The 22,806-nt window shown below is 37.5% G+C and overlaps 1 long non-coding RNA gene across 2 annotated transcripts; it reads left to right on the top strand.

The window, feature by feature from the left end:
* On the top strand, window positions 1-19,601 carry LOC105484284 (uncharacterized). Of its 2 annotated transcripts, none has more exons than XR_988845.1 (4): window positions 1-139; window positions 4,147-4,258; window positions 4,486-4,548; window positions 19,538-19,601. It is a non-coding gene; the product is annotated as an uncharacterized lncRNA (long non-coding RNA). The 2 variants fall into 2 exon arrangements; XR_988844.1 differs by lacking the exon at window positions 19,538-19,601 and adding an exon at window positions 8,672-8,698.
* Window positions 19,602-22,806: the final 3,205 nt, after the last annotated feature.

The raw sequence follows: 22,806 nt of genomic DNA, 5'->3' as shown, positions 1-22,806 counted from the left end.
GTGGTATAAACACATAAAAAACACAAGCATTTCAATATTGGTTATTTTCCTCTTTATTTTGATTTTATTTTGAGGAGGCTGGAGAATGAAATAACGTCTTCGGAAACAGCTTAAACAAGTCAGTTCAAGACAATCTCTGGTAAGAACTAAATTGTTTACTACTTTAATTTTCATAAGCTTTCTCACCATTAGTTTCATCTTCATGTATTGTTTTTGTTGGACCAAAAAATTCAAGTATTTTATTTTTCTTTATGCACTTTTGATTTCTGAATTCTTTGTTTCTCTATGTAAGAGAGTAAAATAATCCCCAGACTAAGCCATTCTGCTAAGAACTTGGAATGCCTTGTTTTGACTTCCTGTGCTGAACTCTGTTTTAGTGTTCAGACTAATTTCCTTTGAAGAATGCTCCTCAGGCCCCAGTGCTTTTCCTGAGTTTCTGATGTGTCAAACTTATTTTCTCACTGGACCTTAAGGACTATCTAGGCTTATTGTTAAGAATTACAGATAACCCAGGAATTTGCAAATATAACTGACATATACAAAATGAATCATACTTACTCTTTAGAATTGCATGGCTTATCACCTAATGCATTTTAAGGCACTACTATATTTTCTTCTTTTCTTCCTTTCTCTCTCTGCTTTCCTTCTTTCACTCATATACATAACAGTTACTATCAGCCAGACTGATAGTAGCTGGAGACAGTGAAAGGCAAAGCAGCGTTGAAATATCACTAGTAAATCTGTAAGCTTTACCAGAAAAAACAAAGGGTGGAATCCATAGACATACCCAGTTACTAAAAATAAGATATCCTAGGAAAATGTCATTGGAGATATAGCCCCAGAAACTGTGCTGCAAACAGCCATCGTTTGAAAATGGAGAATATGTCTTTTATGAGGTCTTCTTAGCATAAGAGGTATATTTGTGAATATCATGACTAGAACACATTTTCAGCTAAGTAAAAGGTGCCACTTCTTTCTTCCTCCCCTTCTCTCACCACTAACCCCACTAACTTAGTAGCTAACCCCATTAACTTCCTTAAATTTGCCCATTACCACTGACTATGAAGGAAGGTTTTGTCTTCGTTATAATCCCTCAAAAGTGGAACTGGAAAGCAGTACTTGGAGGTGGGTAGTTTATCTGGGGGGATTCCAGGATGCATAAAAGAAGGAGCTAAGAGAGTGAGTGAAGACAGGGAGTATGAACCTAGAACAAACAAAAAGGTCAGAATCTAGTTCAAAGAGAGTGTATTCAAGCCTAAAGGTTGAGAGGGGCCACCCAGGAGCATAGATTCAAGTTGCCCAGGATATACATTTTGGTTAGCAGCCTTTTAAAAGCGGGTTTTTAAGGAAAAAGAAGAGGCAGTTCCTAAGTTGTTTACCAAGATTTACATTAAGATTACTAAAGCTATTGGTAGGCTGTACATTGTTCTTTGTATCACGTATTCCTGGAATTTGAAGATTGTGGGTGAGACCGTGCATCCTGAAAAAGATGCTTTTAAACAATTGCCTCCAGGCATGGGTTCAGGCGCTGGACTGAACCATGTTTCTTAGTGCCTGGTAAGTTTTGTATACCCCAGGTAGCTCAGACAGCTCTAAGCTATTTTTCTTTTCTCAGGAGAAAAGCCACTTGAGGGAGCATTCATAGAGGTGGGTTACCTATATAGGCAATAGGGTTCTGTCTAGCTGGGGACACGCTCAGGCACTTAGACTTGTTCTGCTGAGGGACAAGGAAATTGTGGTATTTATCCACCTACTCCCTCTCCTCGTTGGTTGAGGGTTGCTCTTCGTGTTGAATTCCTAGCATTTCCAGATTGCTTACAAGTATGGATTGAAAGAGCCTTGCTTATAGTAGCTTTGCACCATATTATCAAGAATAGGAACTGCAAAGCACATCCAAAGGAGAAAAAAGTTAAGAGTTTTACACTGCTAGCTGTGCATGCAAGTAGCCTAAGCAATCTCTCACAGGCGAGAGAGAGCCCGCAGGTGGAGAGACAGACAGGGAAGGGTATTTGAGGTGGGAAGTTACCAACGTGCCCATTGTCCATGACAACTACAGGAACTCAGAGTTGAGGCTGAAGGGATATGGAAGGGAGTGTGGCAACAGCATCTGCTGTGGTTCTTCAAGTCTTTAGATTTTTCACTTGGTGGAACTTGAACTACATTAAGATTGATGCTTCAAAGCCCCTTTAGTGGTTACTCTTGCTGGTAGTAAGTCTGCACATGCTAGGTGAAGTATGCCTTCATATATCGAACACACAGGCTCTAAGTCTGCACTTGCTAGGTGAACTGTGCATTCATATATTGGAACAGTTATAGAGACAACTATAAAAGTTTCCCAGTGTGAGCAGTATGGGGAGGGTCAGGTCTTTATGTCCCAGAGCCCATCATCACCCTCAGTGCAGTCTGCCAGCATCTTGCTCCTTTAAGAATCTCATTTTCAGACAAGCATACTACAATGGTGAGTGAAATTATTCTCTGTGAAACTGCTTAGAGATTCTTACAGGAACTATTTCCCTGTATTAAAAACAGTGAAAAAAAAAAAAACTTTAAAAAATAATATTTCCTTGGCAGTTACAAACTAATTGACATAACCATATTAACTTCTATATAATCATTATATATATAATAAATATATTTAAAATCACTCGGTTGGATAGGTTTAGCATAAAAATACATTTTAGGGTGGGTAAAATAGGGTGGTCAAAGCTAGCATTTACGTCTGAATAGCAATAAGCTGTTAATAGTTCACCCCAACCAGTGATAGCAAGATAAAATGTAATTCATAGGCAAAAAAGACAATGCCTGCTGCACAGTTTAGGAGGTTTTACCATAATTAGTGCATAAGAACCGAGATAATGATTTTGTTATTATGAGGGATAAGGTAAACCCAACCAAATTCCAAGATCTGTATGCATTTAGAGAATATTCTTTTTAAAGAGAACGATTTTATGTGCAGTACCCGCAGTTGGGCACTTATAAGTAAATGGACATTTTTCAACTCTGTGCTATCTTCTGTATGTTCTCTTTATGTACAGGCAGAAATTAATTCAGCAGCTAGTCAAGATCACCAACTACGTGTAGTGGTCTGTGCTACTAAAAATAGTTCTACGGTATTTAATTTACACTGAATATTTGGTATCTGGTGCTGACACAATCTATAACTGGGGAGAATTATGAGGAAGATCTGACAAATTTTTCTTGAAATAGGGTGAGCAGGAGGAATGTTTGGTATATTCCTCCTGTGGGATAGTTTATTCTTTTCATGCTTATTTAATGTCTATTATGTACATCATTAAAGATGTAAAGATAATAGAACATGGTACTTTTGTTTGATGACTTTAGTCCCTTGGGGGAGACAAACTTGCAGTTTTTTTGCATCATATTTCCTGTTGCTTGGTGACAAAAACGCATTCTCTTACGTGCCTCTGAGGTTAGACCCAAGTGACTAAAGCCCTTATAAACATTTTCTTGGGTTAAGATTTTAAATTACATTTTCAGAAAGATTTAACCCAAAAACACTACTTTAGTGCGTTTTATTTCTCATCTTTGAAATGGGCAATTGGACTTGCTGCTATTTAAGTTCTCATATAGCTATAAAGAATTCTACATTGCAATATAAATGGGTTAGGGGTACAGTGGAAAAGTCTCACAAGAAAAAATAAGTCTCCCAACCTGAAGATCTTCTATGACCACATAAATAATACTATGTACATTAGAGCACTTCTACTCAGGCCTAATGAGAATTTTCTAGGAGTACACAGCTATGAAGTGTCACATTTGAATTATTCACCCGAATGAATCAACCTGAATTTTTAATATTTTAATTTACACCTATATTACACATTCATGTTACTTAGAAAGTTTACACAATTGCATATTGAAACCTGGGGAAAACAAAGGCAGTAGATTTCACTTTATATTTGTCAGATGTAGTGCATTCCTGGCATGCATATGATTAAATAATTTGGGGCAATTGTGCTTTGGATGTAATCAAGAACATAAAACTTGTCAGCGGTAGATGAGCTGTAAGAACTGGCTATGGCAGACCCCTGGGAGAGATAAATGTTTTATTTTGTCGTGTTTGGTATGCAGCATCATTTTGATTTTTATTAGATTAGTCTTTTCTTTTGACTTCTTTTCTTGCAGGCTCTTTCTGAAGGCAACATTATAAGGCTTCAAAAATAGCACAGTGAGCCAAGAGAAACTGCAAAGACACCGCTGTGGGATGGTGATTTGGATATAAAATTCTCTGAGCCAGGTGACATGTTTATGACTAACTCACGTCAGACTTACTCATTTAGTATTGGCACTATTTCAAGTAAAAAAGAATTCTCTTTTTCTAATCTTTCAGAAGATATTATTAATTTAAAAGATAGTTAAAAGGTGCCATGAGGTTGAGGACAAAAGCAGATGGCATATTCCAGTGTGTGATTCTGTCCCCTGACATGGAATGGTCAGTGGAAATCCTGTGGTTATTTTTTGCAGGGTATGATAAGCTGTTGGACCATCTTAGACAACCATCTAGACCCTGGAGCCATTGTAGTTTGGGTAAGAATGCTTAAGTAAGGGGTGGGGGACAGAGAAGGATGTTTTGGGGAGGGGTATCAATATTCTTTCTATGCTTTTGCACCCAAGTACCCGGGAAATCTTCTAAGACTATGTTTATGCAGTACCTTCTATGTGTTAGACCACTGTGCCATGCACCTTCTTATGTTCTCCTATTTAATCCTTTCAGTGAGTCTTTGAGCAAACTCCTGTCCCTGCAACCGGAATTTCCCCAAGTTTTACCTGTCTGAGGGCAGAGATGAAGTCCTGTTAATACTAACACCCAAACTGCAATGACCCTTTGCCCCTCCCTGTGTGAGAACAGCCCTTCTAGTCCTCCTCCATGCCTGTCTCAGGAGGGTCAGAAGCAAGGCTGCTTCCTTTTTTCCAGGCTGACTCCTGCCTTGCTGTGGTCAGCACTCCTCCTGTTGGAAATGCTTTCTCTGAGCTTTACTGCCAAGTAGATCTTCAATGGGCTGGGAGCTGCCCTTGGACCCCTTTGCCCAAGATCTGAATTGAGGGCAGTGGCAGCATGGGGTGCTGTAAAGGGCAAGAGGGATTCAGTTTAAAGGATGACTGCATTCCATCTCTGTGGAGCCCCTTGAAGTACACAGCTGATGTACACGGCTTGTGCTACTAATTCCCAGCTCCATCTCCCCTGCCTCCCTCTGCCCCACCAATTATTGCTTGTCAAGCTTCTGTTCCTAACTCCTCTTTTCATAGGGACTCAGGTCATGGGAGGAGACACAGGCCATGCCTCTTTAGTCTGTTCCTCTTCCCTATCCCTTCTTCTTTCAGGCATCCTAGCGCTGTCCTTTCTCCTCTACTTAGCCTTCTTTCTTTAGATCGAAGATCAAAAACTCTCAAGCATTTCAACTCATGCAGTGAACATCTGAAGGGATCACGGATCCACCAGTTCCACAGATTACCATACTCATTCCACAGATGACCCACTTGGGAATCAGCTGGGGAAGCCAGTTAAAAGAGTTCCCGAGCTGTGACGGAAACACAGGGCAGTGACCCCAGAGGGCACCCCACTTTCCAGTGCACAGGGTTAGACATTTCCTTGTTTCTGACTCAGCTCACTTTAGAAAGAAGACTTTTGTCATCAAAAACCATTCTCCATACCTAATATTTAATGATTCTGAGGAAAGAGAAATAAGAAGCCTAGAAAACTATGCTGAATTATAATGCTCGAAAACTTCATGTTATTTGAAAATTAATCATATGCAGGGGTACTGAAAGGCATCATACCAAGAAAATGGTACCTACAGAACAATGGAATCTGTCAGGAGAAACTTCCATTTTCATGACACTGTGAAGGAAGCAGTGATTTATTATTTCCAGATATATGATTAATTTTTAAATGTTTTTAATTGTGTGTTTTAAGCTTTGTTGAACAATGCACTTTAATCTACACATTGTAATTTGCTGGAACATCTGAGTTTGCTTCACAACTCAACTCTTTTAAGTTTCACGAAGGATACTGTGGTGCCCTGATCTCTGGCCAAGGCTCTATGGTCTGTGCTCTACTCTGCAGCCTATGACAGGTTACAACCACATTTATAGTAGAGAGGCCAAGACCAGCTGCAGTTTCCTTCTCTTCACTCCTTTGAAAATGTTTGCATTGTAACTGCCACTCTTACTCCCGCTGTGCTTAATGTCCCTGACAAAATATTAAGGCACCAGAATTAAGACAAAATATTAAGGCACTGTTTAATAGTAGTACAAACTGTAACACCTTATTGATGCTTTTAACTTTTAAAGCACTTTGCTCACATGATCATATTTTATGCTGATAACAATTCTATAGCTCGTAGCTGTGACACATATGGATTTGTTGTGAGTCATGCCCAAAATCCTCTATGTTGTTGGTGTCCTGACTCACAATCCTGAGCTCTTTCATTGGACTCTGCTGACTTTAACAGATATGATCAGAGGCCTTGACAGAATGACTTGGTTAATATTTCTATCATGTTGAAAAGTCATTTAGAAAAAGCTGACAGCAAATTAGTCATTTGTTTTTGCATTTATTAATTAAAAAATATTTTAAAACATGTATTTAGGTCTGTGGATGTATCTAGGAAAAAACAGTAAAAAGAAACCTTTATTCTTATGGAGTTTATATTCTAGCAAGCAGTGATCCATATGCAAGCCAAATAAGTTGGATATATAATATGCAACATGATGATGGTGCCAAGAGAAAAATAAAGCAGGGATGGGGTTTGCAGTAGGCTGTAATTTTAGACAAGGTGCCCCAAGGGTGGCCTCACTGAGAAGATGGCATTTGTGTAAAGACTCAAAGGAGAAAGACACAAAGGAGGTTAGGTTTATATAGTTCATCTGATCTCTTATAATGTTTGAATTGCCTTCATATTTATAATGTCATTTGGACTTCACCAGGGAGAATATTTACAGATGAGAAAAATAAGTGTCGGCCGGGCGTGGTGGCTCACGCCTGTAATCCCAGCACTTTGGGAGGCCGAGACGGGCGGATCACGAGGTCAGGAGATCGAGACCATCCTGGCTAACACGATGAAACCCCGTCTCCACTAAAAAATACAAAAAACTAGCCGGGCGAGGTGGTGGGCACCTGTAGTCCCAGCTACTCGGGAGGCTGAGGCAGGAGAACGGCGTGAACCTGGGAGGCGGAGCTTGCGGTGAGCTGAGATCCGGCCACTGCACTCCAGCCTGGGCGACAGAGCGAGACTCCGTCTCAAAAAAAAGAAAAAAAAAAGAAAAATAAGTGTCAAGGACTTCCTAAGTTCATGCAGCCGATTAGGGTCCAAGCTGGACACAGAAGTAAAAAAAAATATCCCAACTCTTGTCCCTGTGGTTTCTATTGTTCAAACTCTGCCTCTATAAAAACAAGACTGAACATCTTTAGTGGTTTGTAGAAAAATGGGTTTGATATTTTTATAATACAATTAAAAACCCCACTATTTTAATTAAGAATGCAGAAATTAAAGTCTTTTAAGAACTTTTATCACACTTGAGTCATATTCAATTACTCAAATTTGGTATAATTAATTGTTTTAACAACTTTTCATTTTGTCTATTTAAATTCAATTACATAAATTTTATTAAGTACCTGCTACATGAGCCAGAAATTGTTCTGTCCTGTGAACAAAAGAGAAGGCTAAAAAAAGCCTGCATCATCAAATGAGCTCTCAAGGAATTCATTTGAATACTTTTTGTGATCATGACAAGTTAAACCCTTGAGGTCCTCATTCCTGGGGTCTTGGTTCTGGGGATGGCCTATGAGACACAAATAATTTTTATTCCATATCCTCTTCCTAGGTACAAATCTTCAGGAGGTGGGTCCTCTGTTCTGGCTTGTAAAACCTCAGAAATATGGGTGTGGCTAATTGTTCCTGTTAACGTTTTTCTTAAGATCACTGGAAAACAAAATGCATAAAGATGTTCCCCAGCCCCTTTGATGCACATGACAAATAACAGTGCTTTTGGTAAATGAAAAAATTCCTTAATTGATTGCATTTTTAAGAAGGAGAATAATGAAGAACACAGCTGCAGTTTTCTTTCCATAGTACTGAGCACTTTATGCAGGTTTTTTTTTTTTTTTTTTTTTAAGCTAAGTAAATGGGCAAGTTTTACTGGATTTGCACATTGCTCAGAATTTTGTGGTACCTAACAGGCAGCAACATGGCAATGGTTTTCTAAGTTGCTGGATGGCACTGTATTCAACCTGGCCTCATCACCAGGCCTATGGGGGAACTGTGAACAAACACAGGATGCATCATTAGTCTACCTCCTTGTTGTCAAGGCAGCTGGAAATTGCGTTTTCACCAAGCCCCTTTGAAAAACAACCACTCCATTAGGCAACGGGCATGCTCGTCAACATCAACTGTACATCCTATAGAGTTCTCGAAGCCTCCTAGCTTGCCTTTCTCCCTCCCAAAAAAATAAGCAATTTTCTCTAACTCTGTCCACTGTTGTCCCTGTTTACTGAATTAGAATTGCCAGGTTTGGTAAGTGGCCTCCTGCAAATGTTGCAGCCACAAGTGGTTCTTGTCGCTCAGCTGCTGCGGCTCCCATGGCAACAGACGTGTTTACATTCACAACATTATTCACCTTTTTTTTTTTTTTTTCTACCTTTGCAATTCAGGAAGAAGAAAAACTGACATGTGAAAAGGGAAGATAGTGCCTTGAAAAGGGACAGGAAAGGAAGACGATTTTTAATTAGAAGAATTAATAAAATATTCAATACAGTGGAGCATGTTTGCTTTTAGAGGAAAGCAGTGAAGGCCGGGGCTGGTGGCTTTGTGAAAAGGGCTAAAATATTTTAAAGTCAGGAATAAACAGATCTTACTTCAGGCTTGAATAGAGATAAAATAGTCTATATTAAGAAGGTAAGAAGTGCTCTGAATTCAACTCAAGGAAAGATTATACGTGAAGACAGTGGTTTTCACATTCTCCCATAGAGTTCTTCCTCCCTGATCTTAAGATCTTTGGACTCTATGACTGAGCTGGTGGAAATGAATAGTTTGGTACTGACATGCTTCAAACACTGCAGAGCAGGATGAATGCAGTTTCTCTGTGAAACCCCTTGGTTTCTGACTATGCTCTTCATTGTGTGTTTCCATAACTTACACTTAGGGTGAGATAACTTGTGGTTTGAGGAAAGTCCCGGTTATGCCTTGAGTCTGAAGTGTTTCTACTCATTTGTACCTGGAAATGGAAGCTGCGACCCATTTTTATCCCTGTGAGTGTTCTGTAGTTGATGAGTAGGCCAGTTGCAGGCAACAGAGTGCCATAAAATCATTTTTCTTCATGCAGCTGAACAGGAGCTAAAAAATTTAAAATATGAGTAAGCTATTAAGCTCTACTTAATTCACTCTTTAAGGAGGTGGGTACTGGAGAGGATTCTCTGATTTTCTTGAGTCGAGTGGTGACAGGAAAATGCAGAGATAAGGGGTAGATTGCTGGGGTATAAATCTACCAAGAAAAAATACATCTGACAGACAACTAATATCCAGAATCTATAAGGAACTCAAACAAATTAGCAAGAAAAAAACCAAACAATCCTATGAGAAAGTGGGCTAAGGACATGAATAGACAATTCTCAAACGAAGATATACAAATGGCCAACAAACAGATGAAAAAATGCTCAACACCACTAATGATCAGGGAAATGCCAATCACAACCACAGTGTGATACCACCTCACTCCTGCAAGGATGGCCATAATAAAAAAAAAAATAGACGTTGGCATGAATATGGTGATAAGGGAACACTTCTACACTGTTAATGGGAATGTAAACTAGTGTATAACCACTATGGAAAACAGTGTAGAGATTCCCTAAAGAACTAACCATAGAACTACCATTTGATCCAGCAATCCCTCTACTGGGTATTTACCCAGAGGGAAAGAAGTCATTATATGAAAAAGATACTTGCACATGCATGTCTATAGCAGCACAATTCACAATTGTAAAAATATGCTCATTGATCAATGAGTGGATAAACATATTGTTTTATATATATATATATACACAATGGAATACTACTCAGCCATAAATAAGAGTGAATTATTGGCATTCGCAGCAACCTGGATGGAACTGCAGACTATAATTCTAAGTGAACTAACTCAGGAATGGAAAACCAAACATCGTATGTTCTCACTTGTAAGTGGGAGTTAAGTGATGAATATGCAAAGACATAGGAATGATACAATGGATTTTGGGGGCCAGGGGAGAGGGTGGAAGGGAGGTGAGGGATAAAAGGCTGCAAATTTGGTTCAGTGTATATTGCTTGGGTGATGGGTGCATCAAAATCTCACAGATCATTACTAAAGAACTTACTCATGTAACCAAATACCACCTGTTCCCCAATAACCTATGGAAATAAAAAATTAAAAAAAATAAAGTTAGTAATAAAAATGCAAAGAAAATAATACTTGTAATTGCTGTGTGATGTAATTCCCCTTTGCTGACTTACCAAGCAGTCTTAGTGAAGACCTTGGTATTTTTCAGTGTTTATTTTGGAAGTTGAATTTTTTTTTCAGTTATGTCATTATGGTGATATTGGCAATAAGGTAAACTTTGAGTTTTTCTTCTCCATATTAACTGTCAAAACAAATTTCTTGGCATCCCACATTGATAGAACTTACCTTGATTGACTCGGTTTTTCTAGATAATTGTGTGAGTATCTCAAAATCAATCCGTCAGGCTTGAATTTTACACAGTATCCATGCCTTGTTATTTTAGTTTACTGCTTCTTTGTCTCCTTAGAAATGTTTCTATTTCTGAAATCTCAGAGCCATCCCTGAATCCTTCTATCTAAGCTCAACCTATTTCTGTATCAGTCTTCTCCACTTCATTAAAAGGCATCAACATCCTCCTAGTGGTTCCCCTTCCCCAAAGCATCAGCTTTTGTGGTAGGTAACAGATGTCTATAAATTCTTTGTAGTTCCTCTCATCAAAAGGAATAATCTATTTCTCAGCTCCTCAAATCTGGACTAGCTTTGTGATCCTTTGACTAGTAAAATGAAGTGAAAAATGATATTGTATGACTTTTAAGCCTAGACCTTTAGAGATCTTGCAGCTTCCATTTTCCCCAATGCAGTGTTTCTCAGCCTTGGCACTATTGCCATTCTGGGCCAGATAATTCTTTGTGGTTGAGGCCTCTTTTTTGTCTTGTAGGATGTTTATCAGCATCCCTGGCCTCTATCACCAGATGCAAGTAGCAAGTACTGCCCGTCCCCTTCCCAAATTATAACAACCAAAATGTCTGTAGACATTGCCAAATATCTCTGGGGAATGGGGGCAAAATTGCCCCAGTTAAGAACCACGGCTCTATTGGAATGCTGCTGCCATGTGAACAAGGCTGGGCTGGGTTGCTGGAAAACAAGAGTAGAGATGAGCAGTCCCAGCGGGGCCCTTCCAGCCTGGCCATCACACCAGCAGGCTACTCAAAGCAGCTGGCTAGTTGCGTGTGGCCTGAGGTTGAATTCAAGTTTGATTTGTCCCAAATGGTTATCCAATTGTTTCTGCACAACTTATTTATTTTTTGTTAGGTAGAGTATACATATATGTGTATGTGGTCTTTTTTTGGGCTGTCTATATTATGTTACTATTATTCCATATTATTCCATCGGTTCACTCATCTTTGTATGTTTGTTGTAAAACTTGATATGATAGTTTATGTCCTCTTACTAACACCACCACAATGACTACCTCTCGTTTTCCTCTTTTAATAGTGCACATGCTATTCTTGATTCTTTGCATTCCCCATACATTTTAGAATCAACTTGTTATATTCTCCCCAAAATTTGTTGTGGTTTTGGTTGGTAATGCATGGAAACTATAAATCAATCTAGACAGACTGACATCTTTACAATATAAACTATTTCAATCTATGAACAAGGTTTTTCTCCTACATTTTCTGGTCATCTTTAATTTCTCTCCATAAAATTTTATAATATTTAGTATAGCACTCTTATTGTATTTGTTAAATTTATTCTTAGAGAGTTGATAGTTTGATGCTATTTTAAATGGCATCATTAAAAAATCATATTCTTAGCATTTTGCAGCTGGAATATATAAAGGCAATTGATTTTGGCATTAACCTGTATCCAGACACACAGCTAAATTCAGTTATTTATCTTTTTTTTTTTTTTTTTTGAGATGTCATCTCACTCTGTAGCCCAGGCTGGAGTGCAGTGGTGCAATCTCTGCTCACTGCAACCTTCGCCTCTCAGGTTCAAGCGATTCTCCTGCCTCAGCCTCCCGAGTAGCTGGGATTACAGGCATGTGCCACCACTCCTGGATAATTTTTGTATTTTTAGTAGAGACGGGGTTTCACCATGTTGGCCAGGTGGGTCTTGATCTCTTGACCTTGTGATCCATCTGCCTTGGCCTCCCAAAGTGCTGGGATTACAGATGTGAGCCACCGCGCCCAGCCCAGTTATTTATCTTAATATTTTAATTTTAGATTCTTTTTGGATTGTTTTACATATATAGTCATAACATATGCAAATATCCTTAAAACATATTTCTCTTCATTACCTTACTTCACTTATTGGGAGCTTGGTATAGTTTTATAGTGGTGAGTTTTAATAGCTTGATATGAATAACCAGTAAGCTGAAATATTATATGTACATTCTTTTATATTTATGTATCAGGCAAAATAATAATTCCCAACTTTGGAACATCTGGGAAGTTTTCTGTACAATTCTAGATGATGGTACTAGTAAAACTTGTGTATCCTGCTACTACTTGGGAAGACATCTGTTATTAGGTGAACTTTCTTTGGTATTGAGTTAATCATTTGAATCACATTCAAATTGTTGAAATTTATATTAAGTGCCAGATGTCAATTGTTCATTTTTTGCTTTTATTCTTAATTGACACACAGTAATTCTGCATATTTACAAGATACAGAGTGATATTTTGATACACGTATATGATGTGTAATGATCAAATCAGCATAATTAGCTTATCCATCACCTCAAATATTTATCATTTCTTCGTGTTGGGAACATTCAAAATCCACTCTTCTAATGAAAATATAAATTGTTGTTAATTATAGTCATTCTACAGTGCTACAGAACACAAGAACATATTCTTTCTATCTATCTCTATTTGCTATACTTTTGTATCTGTTAACCAAACTCTTTCCTCTTCCCCTTCCCAGTCTTTAGTAACTATATACCACTTTCTACTTCTGTGAGATCAACTTTTTTAGCTTCCACGTATGGGAGAGAACATGTGGAGTTTATGTTTCTGTGCCTGGCTTATTTGGCTTCACATAATGTCCTCCAAGTTCATCTATGTTGCTGCAAATGAAAGGATCTCATTATTTTTTATGGCTCAGTAGTATTCCATTGTGTATATGCACCACATTTTCCTTATCCATTCATCTGCTGATGGACACTTAGGTTGATTCCATATCTTGGCAAATAATGAATAATGCTGCAATAAACATGGGAGTGCAGCTATCACTTTGACACACAAATTTCCTTTCCTTTGGGTATATAACCAGTAGCAGAATAACTGGATCATATGGTAGTTATTTATTTATTTATTTATTTATTTATTTATTTATTTATGACATGGAGTCTCACTCTGTCACCCAGGCTGGGGAGCAGTGGTGCGATCTCAGCTCACTGCAAACCTCTGCCTCCCGGGTTCAAGCAATTCTCCTGCGTCAGCCTCCTGGGTAGCTGGGATTACAGACATGTGCCACCAGGCCCGGCTCATTTTTGTATTTTTAGTAGAGACAGGGTTTTGCCATGTTGGTCAGGCTGGTCTCGAACTCCTGACCTCAGGTGATCCGCCCACCTCAGCCTCCCAAAGTGCTAGGATTACAGGTGTGAGCCACTGTGCCTGGTCTTATTTTTAATTTTTTGAGGAACTTCCATAATGTTTCCATAGTGGCTGTACTAATTTCCATTCCCACCAACAGAGGGAAGTAAAAGTGGAGTTTCCCCCTTTCCACATCTTCACCAGCATTTGTTATTTTTTATCTTTCTGATAATAGCTATTCCAACTGGGATTAGGTGTATCTCACTGTGGGTTGTTTTTTGTTTTTGTTTTTGTTTTTTTTTTAACAGTGTCTTGCTCTGTTGCTCAGGCTAGAGTGCAGTGGCATAATCTTGACTCACTGCAGCCTCTGCCTTCTGGGTTCAAGTGATTCTCCTGTCTCAGCCTCTGGAGTAGCTGGGACTACAGGCGCCCGCTACCACACCTGGCTAATTTTTGTATTTTTAGTAGAGATGGGGTTTCACCACATTGGCCAGGCTGGTCTCAAACTCCTGACCTCTGGTGATCTGCCAACGTCAGTCTCCCAAAGTGTTGGGATTACAGGCGTGAGCCACCATGCCCGGCTTCATTGTGGTTTTTATTTGCATTTCTCTCATAATTAATGATGTTCAGCATTTTTTCCTATACCCATTGGCTATTTGTGTGTCTTGAGATATGTCTGTTCAGCTTATTTGCCCATTTTACATTAAAATTATTATTACTTTTTGCTTTTGAGTTGTTTGAGTTTCTTATATATTCTGGATATTAACCCCTTGTTGGATGAATAGCTTGCAAATATTTTCTCTTATTTTGCAGATTTTCTGTTGCTCTGATGATTGTTTGCTTTGCTTTGCAGAATCTTTTTAGTTCAATATAATCCCGTTTTTCTATTTTGGCTTTCGTTACCTGTGTATTTGAGGTCTTAGCCATAAAATCTTTGCTCAGTCCAATGTCTTGAAGAATTTTTCCTGTTTTCTTCTAGTAGTTTCATAGTTTTGAGTCTTACATTTAAGTCTTTAATCCATTTTATTTTGATTTTTGTATATGATGAGAGGGAGGGGTCTAGCTTTATTCTTCTGCATATGGATCTCCAGTTTTCCTAGTATCATTCTTTCTTGACTATTTTTTTCCCCACTGAATATTCTTGGCATCTTTTTCAAAAATCAGTTGACTATAAATATATGGATTTAGTTTTTGGTTCTTTATTCTGTTGCATTTTACTATGTGCCTGTTTTTATGTGGTACCATGCTGTTTTGGTTATGACAGCTTTGTAGTATATTTTGCAGTCAGGTAATGTGATGCCTCCAGCTTTGTTCTTTTTACTCAATATTGCTTTGGCTATTTGGGGTCTTTTGTGGGGTTCACATGAATTTTAAGATTTTTTTTTCTATTTCTGTGAAGAATGTCATTGGTGTTTTGATAGGGATTGCATTGAATCTATAGATTACTTTTAGCAGTACAGTCATTTTCACAATATTAATTATTTCAGTTCATGAACATGGAATGTTTTTCCATGTTTGGTCCTCTTCAATTTCTTTCATCAGTCTTTCATAGTTTTTCTTGTGCAGATATTTTATCCTTGGTTAAATTTATTCTTAGGTATTTTATTTTTTGTAGCTATGGTAAATGGGATTGCTTTCTTGATTTCTTTTTCAACTAGTTTGTTGTTGGTGTATAGAAATTCTACTGAATTTTGTATATTGATTTTGTATTCTGCAACTTGGCTGAATTTGTTTATCAGGTCTATTTTTTTTTTTTTTTTTTTTGGTGGAGCTCTTAGGGTTTTCTATGTATAAATCATGTCAGCTGCAAGCAGGGACAATTTGACTTCTTTCTTTCCAATTTGGATGACCTTTATTTCTTTGTCTTGCCTAATTGCTCTGGCTAGAACTGCCAGTACCATGTTGAATAAAAGTGGTGAGAACAGACATACTTGTCTTGTTCCACTTCTTAGCTCTGATTCATTGGCTTTCAAAATAATTATACAGAATTTCTTGATTCAGTGGTTTCCAAATGTGGCTGCACATCAAAATCACTTGGGAAGCTTATATAAAATAACAATACTAAGTCCCTTCCCAGACCACATCAATCAGGATTTCAGAGGATAGGGCTTATGCTTTGGTATTTTTTGTTTTAAGGCATTTCAACTGATTCTAATATGCAGGCAGAATTGAACACTGTTTTAATTTCTGAGCTATTTTCTGGTAGCATCTTAGGCCTTTGAGGAGCTGTATTAACCCTTTCAAGCAATATGTCAAAGAAGGATTAATAACTGATAACTCAGATTTTAAAAACAGAGAAATAAATATATCTGTAAACAACGCTACTAGAAAGGGCAGTGTGTTTGTTTGAGAAGAATACAATAATCAAGTTGGACGGTGAAACTACTATAACAATAAAAATTATTATGAAATATTTATTTTGAAAGTAATTTTCTCTCTAAAATATCACTCATCATTTTTGTTCCCTTGATAATTGTCTGTAATCAGATCAAAGGGCTCAGTTTCTTTCCCTAAGTAACAGTAATAATCTATATTTTATTTCCACTTAATAATAGGAAAAGAGGACAATATGTTTTGAAATTATCACTCTCTGTATCAAGCTCTCCCTGTTGGCACATGGGTTGCAGTATTAAAGCCTTCATAAGCTTGAATAGCCTCTGTTTGTAGTTACTTCTACTTCAGGGAGATTTTATGGAATGTAATTAAGCCAAAACTGTCAGAAGCTCCTCACAAGGATTGTTTTCAGCAGGGACTTTTGGTATAACAACAGTCTGAAAATTAGACTGACTTTAATCAGGATAATCTAAAATCAATTATACCCAACAGCATTGAACAAACATGTCAAATTTTGTTGGCTTGTAAACAGAGAATTCTTGCAAAGTAGATGCCTCTCTAAAGTGGGACTTTGAGTAGACAGCAAAGACCCTTCTTGCTAAGGATTCCCAGTCCTTGTGGGCAATGGTACCCTGGGCAGATAGCCCTAATGATGTGCCCTTGAGTGACTAATTTGACCTGGGAGTAAAGATCTCCAAGCCTTCAGAGATTTTGTTTTTCTTCACTATAAGCTTTCTAAAATATGTATCTTCATTTCATTACTTCCATAGTTGAGTTAAAGGTTTCTTTTTGAAGTCTGCTATTTAAATAAATTTTAATGTTGATCCTGGATGGGCTCTCTGAATATTCCCCAACTGTAGGTGGGTTGCTCAGCCTGCCTGTCTGCTTATACATCTCTCACCCCATCTACCTCCCTCCCAACCTGCCCCATTATGAATTTCACTCAAGACATTAATGGATGATCTGTTTAAGGTAGCAAGATAGGAATTTTATATAGCTTATCACTTAAAACTTTTCCTAAAAACATCTTCATACATTGTTTACTCTGCCCAAAGTTTCCTGCTTAGGGCAACTGATAAAATCCTCCCCGTCTGCCTGTCTTTCTGCAGTCTCCTCACCATTTTGCTGCTTTCCCTCTTCCTTTTCTTATTCTTTGCAGTGCTTACGTCACATTGTGTTTGTTCATCCTCACACTGCCGTAAAGAACTATCTGAGACTGGGTAATTTTTAAGGAAAAGAGTTTTAATTGGCTCACAGTTCACAGGTTATACAGGAAGCATGGCTGGGGAGTCCTCAGGAAACTTGCAATCATGGCTGAAGGCAAAGGGAAAGCAGGCACATCCTACGTGGCTGAAGCAGGAGGAAGAGAGAGCAAGGGAAGTGGGAGGTGCTATACACTTTCAAACAACCAGATCTTGTGAGAACTCAATCAGAAGAACAGCAAGGGGAAGTCTGTCCCCATGATTCAATTACCTTCCACCAGACCCCTTCTCCAACACTGGGAATTATAATTTGACATGAGATTTGGGTGAGGACACAGACAAATTATATCACCCATACTCCTGACAATTGTTCTTTCCTCTTCCATAGCAGCTCCCTGGCAATCATGGTTTATCACTTGTTTTCCTCATATAAATTAGACACTCCAAACCCCGGAAACAAATGAAAACAAGTGACACATCATTTTTATGAGGAAAACAAGTGACAAATCATTGTATATGATTCTCTCATACACAATTCTCTACCTCATTGCATTTTTTACTTAGCAAACTTCACAAAGAGGAGCACAGTGTACAATTTTTGCTTCCTAGGGAAGCAAAATTCCCTTCCCATTCACAGTCCAATATCCCTTTCCCTTATTTTTCTTCTCTGAGGTAAATGAAGATTTTCTGTTTCATCTGAAGATGTTACTATATTTAGTCTGGTTATGCCAATCCATGTTTTTGGGGGTGGGGAGCATATCTGGGAATGAGCACATTCATACTGGAATTTAATTTTCTCCTTAAGGGTTCTACTCCTATAATTAGGGTTAAAATCTTCAGGATGTAGGTTGCCATTATATGTCTTTCTGTTGCAACCAGAGCCAATGCACAGCTATCTTTACTCCCCAGTGGGGACTACAAAATGGCTGTAGATGGCTATGTGGGTACTAAAAGCTGTGGGCAACTTGCCATACTCAAAGCGGATCATGGAGTTTTGTTTCTAGGCTGAGCCCTATGTTGACTCGGGACAGGAAAGATGCCAATCGCCTTAACTAGAACTGATGAACTGACTTACTCCTGTCCATTGATATCTTTCCTCTCATGGGCTCAACTTCAATAGAATGAGGTATACCTATGGCCCTCAATCAGTACTTTAAACACTATTACTTTAGTTCTCATTAGCTTAACTAACAGTGAGAATTTAGGGAGCCCTCCAAGTCTCAGTAAATGTCAGTCCCTCAAATCCCTCACAAAATTGGTTCAAATTTTTGGTTCAAGTGTGCCCGATTTTCTAAGCTGTGCTTCACTTTTCCTGGCCTTCATTTGAACATATAGTGGAAGGAACATTTATTTTCTTCTTGCTGACTCTTGATTATGAGTCCAAACTACAAATCCAAACTACGCTTCTTCCTATAATCTCCCCAAGGAAATGAGATCATCTACCATCTACACGGAGGCTCTGATGACTTTGAGTCCCTTAGTAACTACTATCCTTAGATCCCATAACAAGAAAGCTCCATACTGCAAAGTGTTTGTGTTAACTACACATTGTTTTAAAAATAGAGAAGCTTTATATCCATTACTCTGAGTTTTGCATCTCTGTAGAAAGTAGCAATACCTGGCACCATTGGACCTATGTTCCCATTGAACAGAAGTTGGCCAATGTCCCATCTAAAGAAGCAGTTGCTGCTTTCCAGGTAGCAAAAGTCCTCACCCCACCTAATTCTTTGATATCTGGCCTGCCTCGGTTATTGATATGACTTGATTGGTCCATAGAGGCATTTGAGTTTTCCACCTATGGTGTAGACTTTCACGTAGTCTGCAGTAATTTTATCTCTTGAGTGTTCCATCCTTATAATGTACTTTAAACACTACTCAAAGTCATCTTCTTTTACATGGAAATCCTCGAGGTATTTCTGCATTTTCTCGTAGAAAAGAGGCTACATTGGTAGGTTCGCATCTGCTTTGTTACAAATTCCCCATCAGAAACAAGTCCCCAGGACACTTGGTGAATCAGGTTAAAGATTCAAAATAAGCCTTAGTATATCTGCCACCAACTACTTTTCCTCTTTGCCTCGCTTTCTTCTTCTTTGTCTTCTTTTCTCTCTTGTTCTCTTTCCTTATTGCACTTTCTTTTGTTATGCATTTACTAATCAGATGATTTTTTGTGTCATGCTTGTCTTGTCACAGGGTGATGACCAAAACCAGATAGTTTTATGATCATGAAGTTTAGATGGCAGAGAGAGAAGGAGAAAGAAAATTAAGTAAGCCTACATATTTTTCCTTTTTAAAAACTGATTTCTTTTAAATAGATAAAATTTTATGCATTTATCATATACAACATGATGTTTTAAAATATATATACATTGTGGAATGGTTAAGTCTAGCTAATTAAAATATGTATTACCTCACGGTTATTTTTTGTGGTGAGTATATTTTACATCCATTCTGTTAGCATATTTCAGTAATATAACATATTGTCATTAACTATAGTCACCATGTGGTCCAATAGATCTCTTGAACTTATTCCTCCAGTCCAACTATAATTTTGTTTTGTTTGACCATTGTCTTTCTAGCCCTTCCCCATCCCTGCAAGTGCCCCAGCCTCTGGTAAGTACTACTGGACTCTCTACTTCTATGAGATCAACTTTTTTAGATTCCACATATGAATGAGATAATGTGGTATTTGTCTTTCTGTGCTTGGCTTATTCTACTTAATATAATGTCCCCCAGGTTCATCCATGTTTTTGCAAATTTATAAGATTTCTTTATTTTTTTTTATAGCTGAATAGTATTCCATTGTGAACATACACTACATTTTCTTTATCCATTAATCTGTTGATGGACACTTAGGTTGATTTCATATCTTGGCTAATGTGGATAATGCTGCAATAAACATGGGAGTGCAGGTATCTCTCTGACACACTGATTTCCTTTCCTTTGGGTATATAACCAGTAGAAGAATAGCTGGATCATATAGTAATTCTATTTTTAGTTTTTTTTGAGGAGCCTTCATACTATTTTTATAATGGCTGTACTAATTTGCATTCCCATCGCTAGTTTACAAGTATTTTCTCCACAGCCTTATCAACATTTATCTTTTGTCTTTTTGATTGTAGCCATTCTAATAGGAGTGAGGTGAGACCTCATTGTGGTTTTCATTTGCATTTCTCTGATGATTAGTGATGTTGAGAATGTTTTCAGATACCTGTTGGCCATGTATATGTCTTCTTTTGAGCTATGTCTGTTTAGCATATTTGCACATTTTAAAATCAGATTTATTTTTTAATTTTTAATTTGCTGTTGAGTTGTTTGAGTTTCTTATATATTCTGGATATTAATCCCTTATCAGATGTATAGTGTAAAAATGCTTTCCACCATTCTGTGAGTTTGTCTCTTTAATCTATTGATTGTTTTCTTTACTGTGTAGAAACTTTTGTTTGATGTAATCTCATTTGTCTGTTTTTGCTTTTTTGCCTGTGCTTTTGAGCTCATATCCAAATAAGCAACACCATGGAGGCTTTTCTCTATATTTTCTTCTGTTAGTTCTTTACTTTCGAGATTTACATTTAAGTCTTTGATCCATTTTGAGTTGACTTTTTTTGTATATGGTGTGAGAGAAGGTCTATTTTTTTTTTTTGTTTTGTATGTGGATATCCAGTTTTCCCAGCCTAATTTAGTCAAGAGAATTTCCTTTTCCCCTTTTATATTTATGGCACCTTTGACAAAAATCTGTCAGCTGTAAATGTGTGGACTTATTTCTGAGTTCTCTATTCTGTTTCATTGGTCTGTGTGTTTGTTGTTATGCAGTATCATGTGGTTTTTGTTACTATAGCTTTGTAGTATATTTTAAAGTCAGGTGGTGTGATGCTTTTAGCTTTGTTCTTTTTGCTCAAGACTGCTTTGGCTATTCAGGGTCTTTTGTGGGACTATATGAATTTTAGGATATATATATTTTTTGCTCTGTAAAGAATGTCATGGGTATTTTGATAGGGATTACTTTAAGTCTATGGATTGCTGTGGGTACTATGGACATTTTAACAATATTAATTCTTCCAATCCATCCACACAGGATGTTTCCATTTATTTTTGTCTTCAATTTCTTTCATCAATGTTTTATGATTTTCAGGGTAGAGGTCTTTCACATCCTTGATTAAATTTATTCCTAAATGATTTAACTTTTTTGTAACTATTGTAAATGAGATTGTTTTCTTAATTTTTTTTCAGATAGTTTGCTGTTGGTGTATAGAAATGCTATTGACTTTCATATGTTAATGTTGTATTCTACAACTTTACTGAATTTGTTTATTAGTTCTAACAGTTTTTTGGTGGAATCTTTAGAATTTTGTACATATAATATCATGCCTGTAAGCAGGGACAATTTAATTTCTTCCTTTACAATTTGGATGCCTTTTATTTCTTTCACTCATCTAACTGGTATGACTAGGACTTCCAGCTATATGTTGAATAGAAATTTCAAGAATAGGCACCTTTGCCTTGTGGATATTAAGGGAAAAGCTTTCACGTTTTCTCTATCAACTGTGATGTTAACTGTGCATTGGTCATATATGGCGTTTAGTGAGGTGAGGTACATTGCTTCTATACCTAATTTGTTGAGAATTTTTTATTAAAATCCTGAAACAATGTTGAATTTTGTCTAATGCTTTTTTTGTATCTGTTGAAATGATCATATGGTTTTGTCCTTTATTTTGTTAATGTGATATATCACATTTATTGATTTGTTTGTTGAACTAGCCTTACAAATAAACACATTAAAAAATACTAGTAGTGAGGGACAGAAACACAGAGATTGTAGATTATGCTAAGGTTGTAGAATGTAACCTAGGAGTAATGGGAAAGCATTAAGGTTTTAAGCAGTTGTGAGTGTGTGTGTTTGATGGTGTGTATGTGTGACATGATAAGATCTGTATTTAGAAGTCATTCTTGATACCATGGGGAGAATGGATTATAAGGAATCAGGGTGGATAAAGACAAACTAGTTATGAAGCTTTTGTAATAGTCTGGCTAAGAAAGAATGGCTTCTTGGATGAGTGTGAGGCAGTGATGATGGTGAGGGGGGAAAGATGAAACAGACATTTAGTCATGTCCTTTTCAGCAACACGGGAGCAGTTGGAGACCTTTATCCTAAGAGAATTCATGCAGAAACGGAAAAACAAATACTGCATATTTTCACTTATAAGTGGGAACTAAACATCAGCTACTCATGGATATAGAGATGGCAACAATAGAAGCTGGGGATTACTAGAGGGTGGAGATAGGGGTACAAGGGTTGAAAAACTAACTATTGGGTATATGCTCAATGCCTGGGTGACGGGATCATTCATACTCTAAACCTCAGCATCACACAATACACCCATGTAACAAGCCTGCACCTGTATACCTTGAATCTAAAATAAAAGTTGAAAAAAAAGGGAGTTAGGAAGAAAGTCAACAAGACT

Source organism: Macaca nemestrina, chromosome 10 (assembly GCF_043159975.1).
Source record: "Macaca nemestrina isolate mMacNem1 chromosome 10, mMacNem.hap1, whole genome shotgun sequence".
NCBI lineage: Eukaryota > Metazoa > Chordata > Mammalia > Primates > Cercopithecidae > Macaca > Macaca nemestrina.
This window is presented reverse-complemented; position numbering and strand designations above follow the sequence as displayed.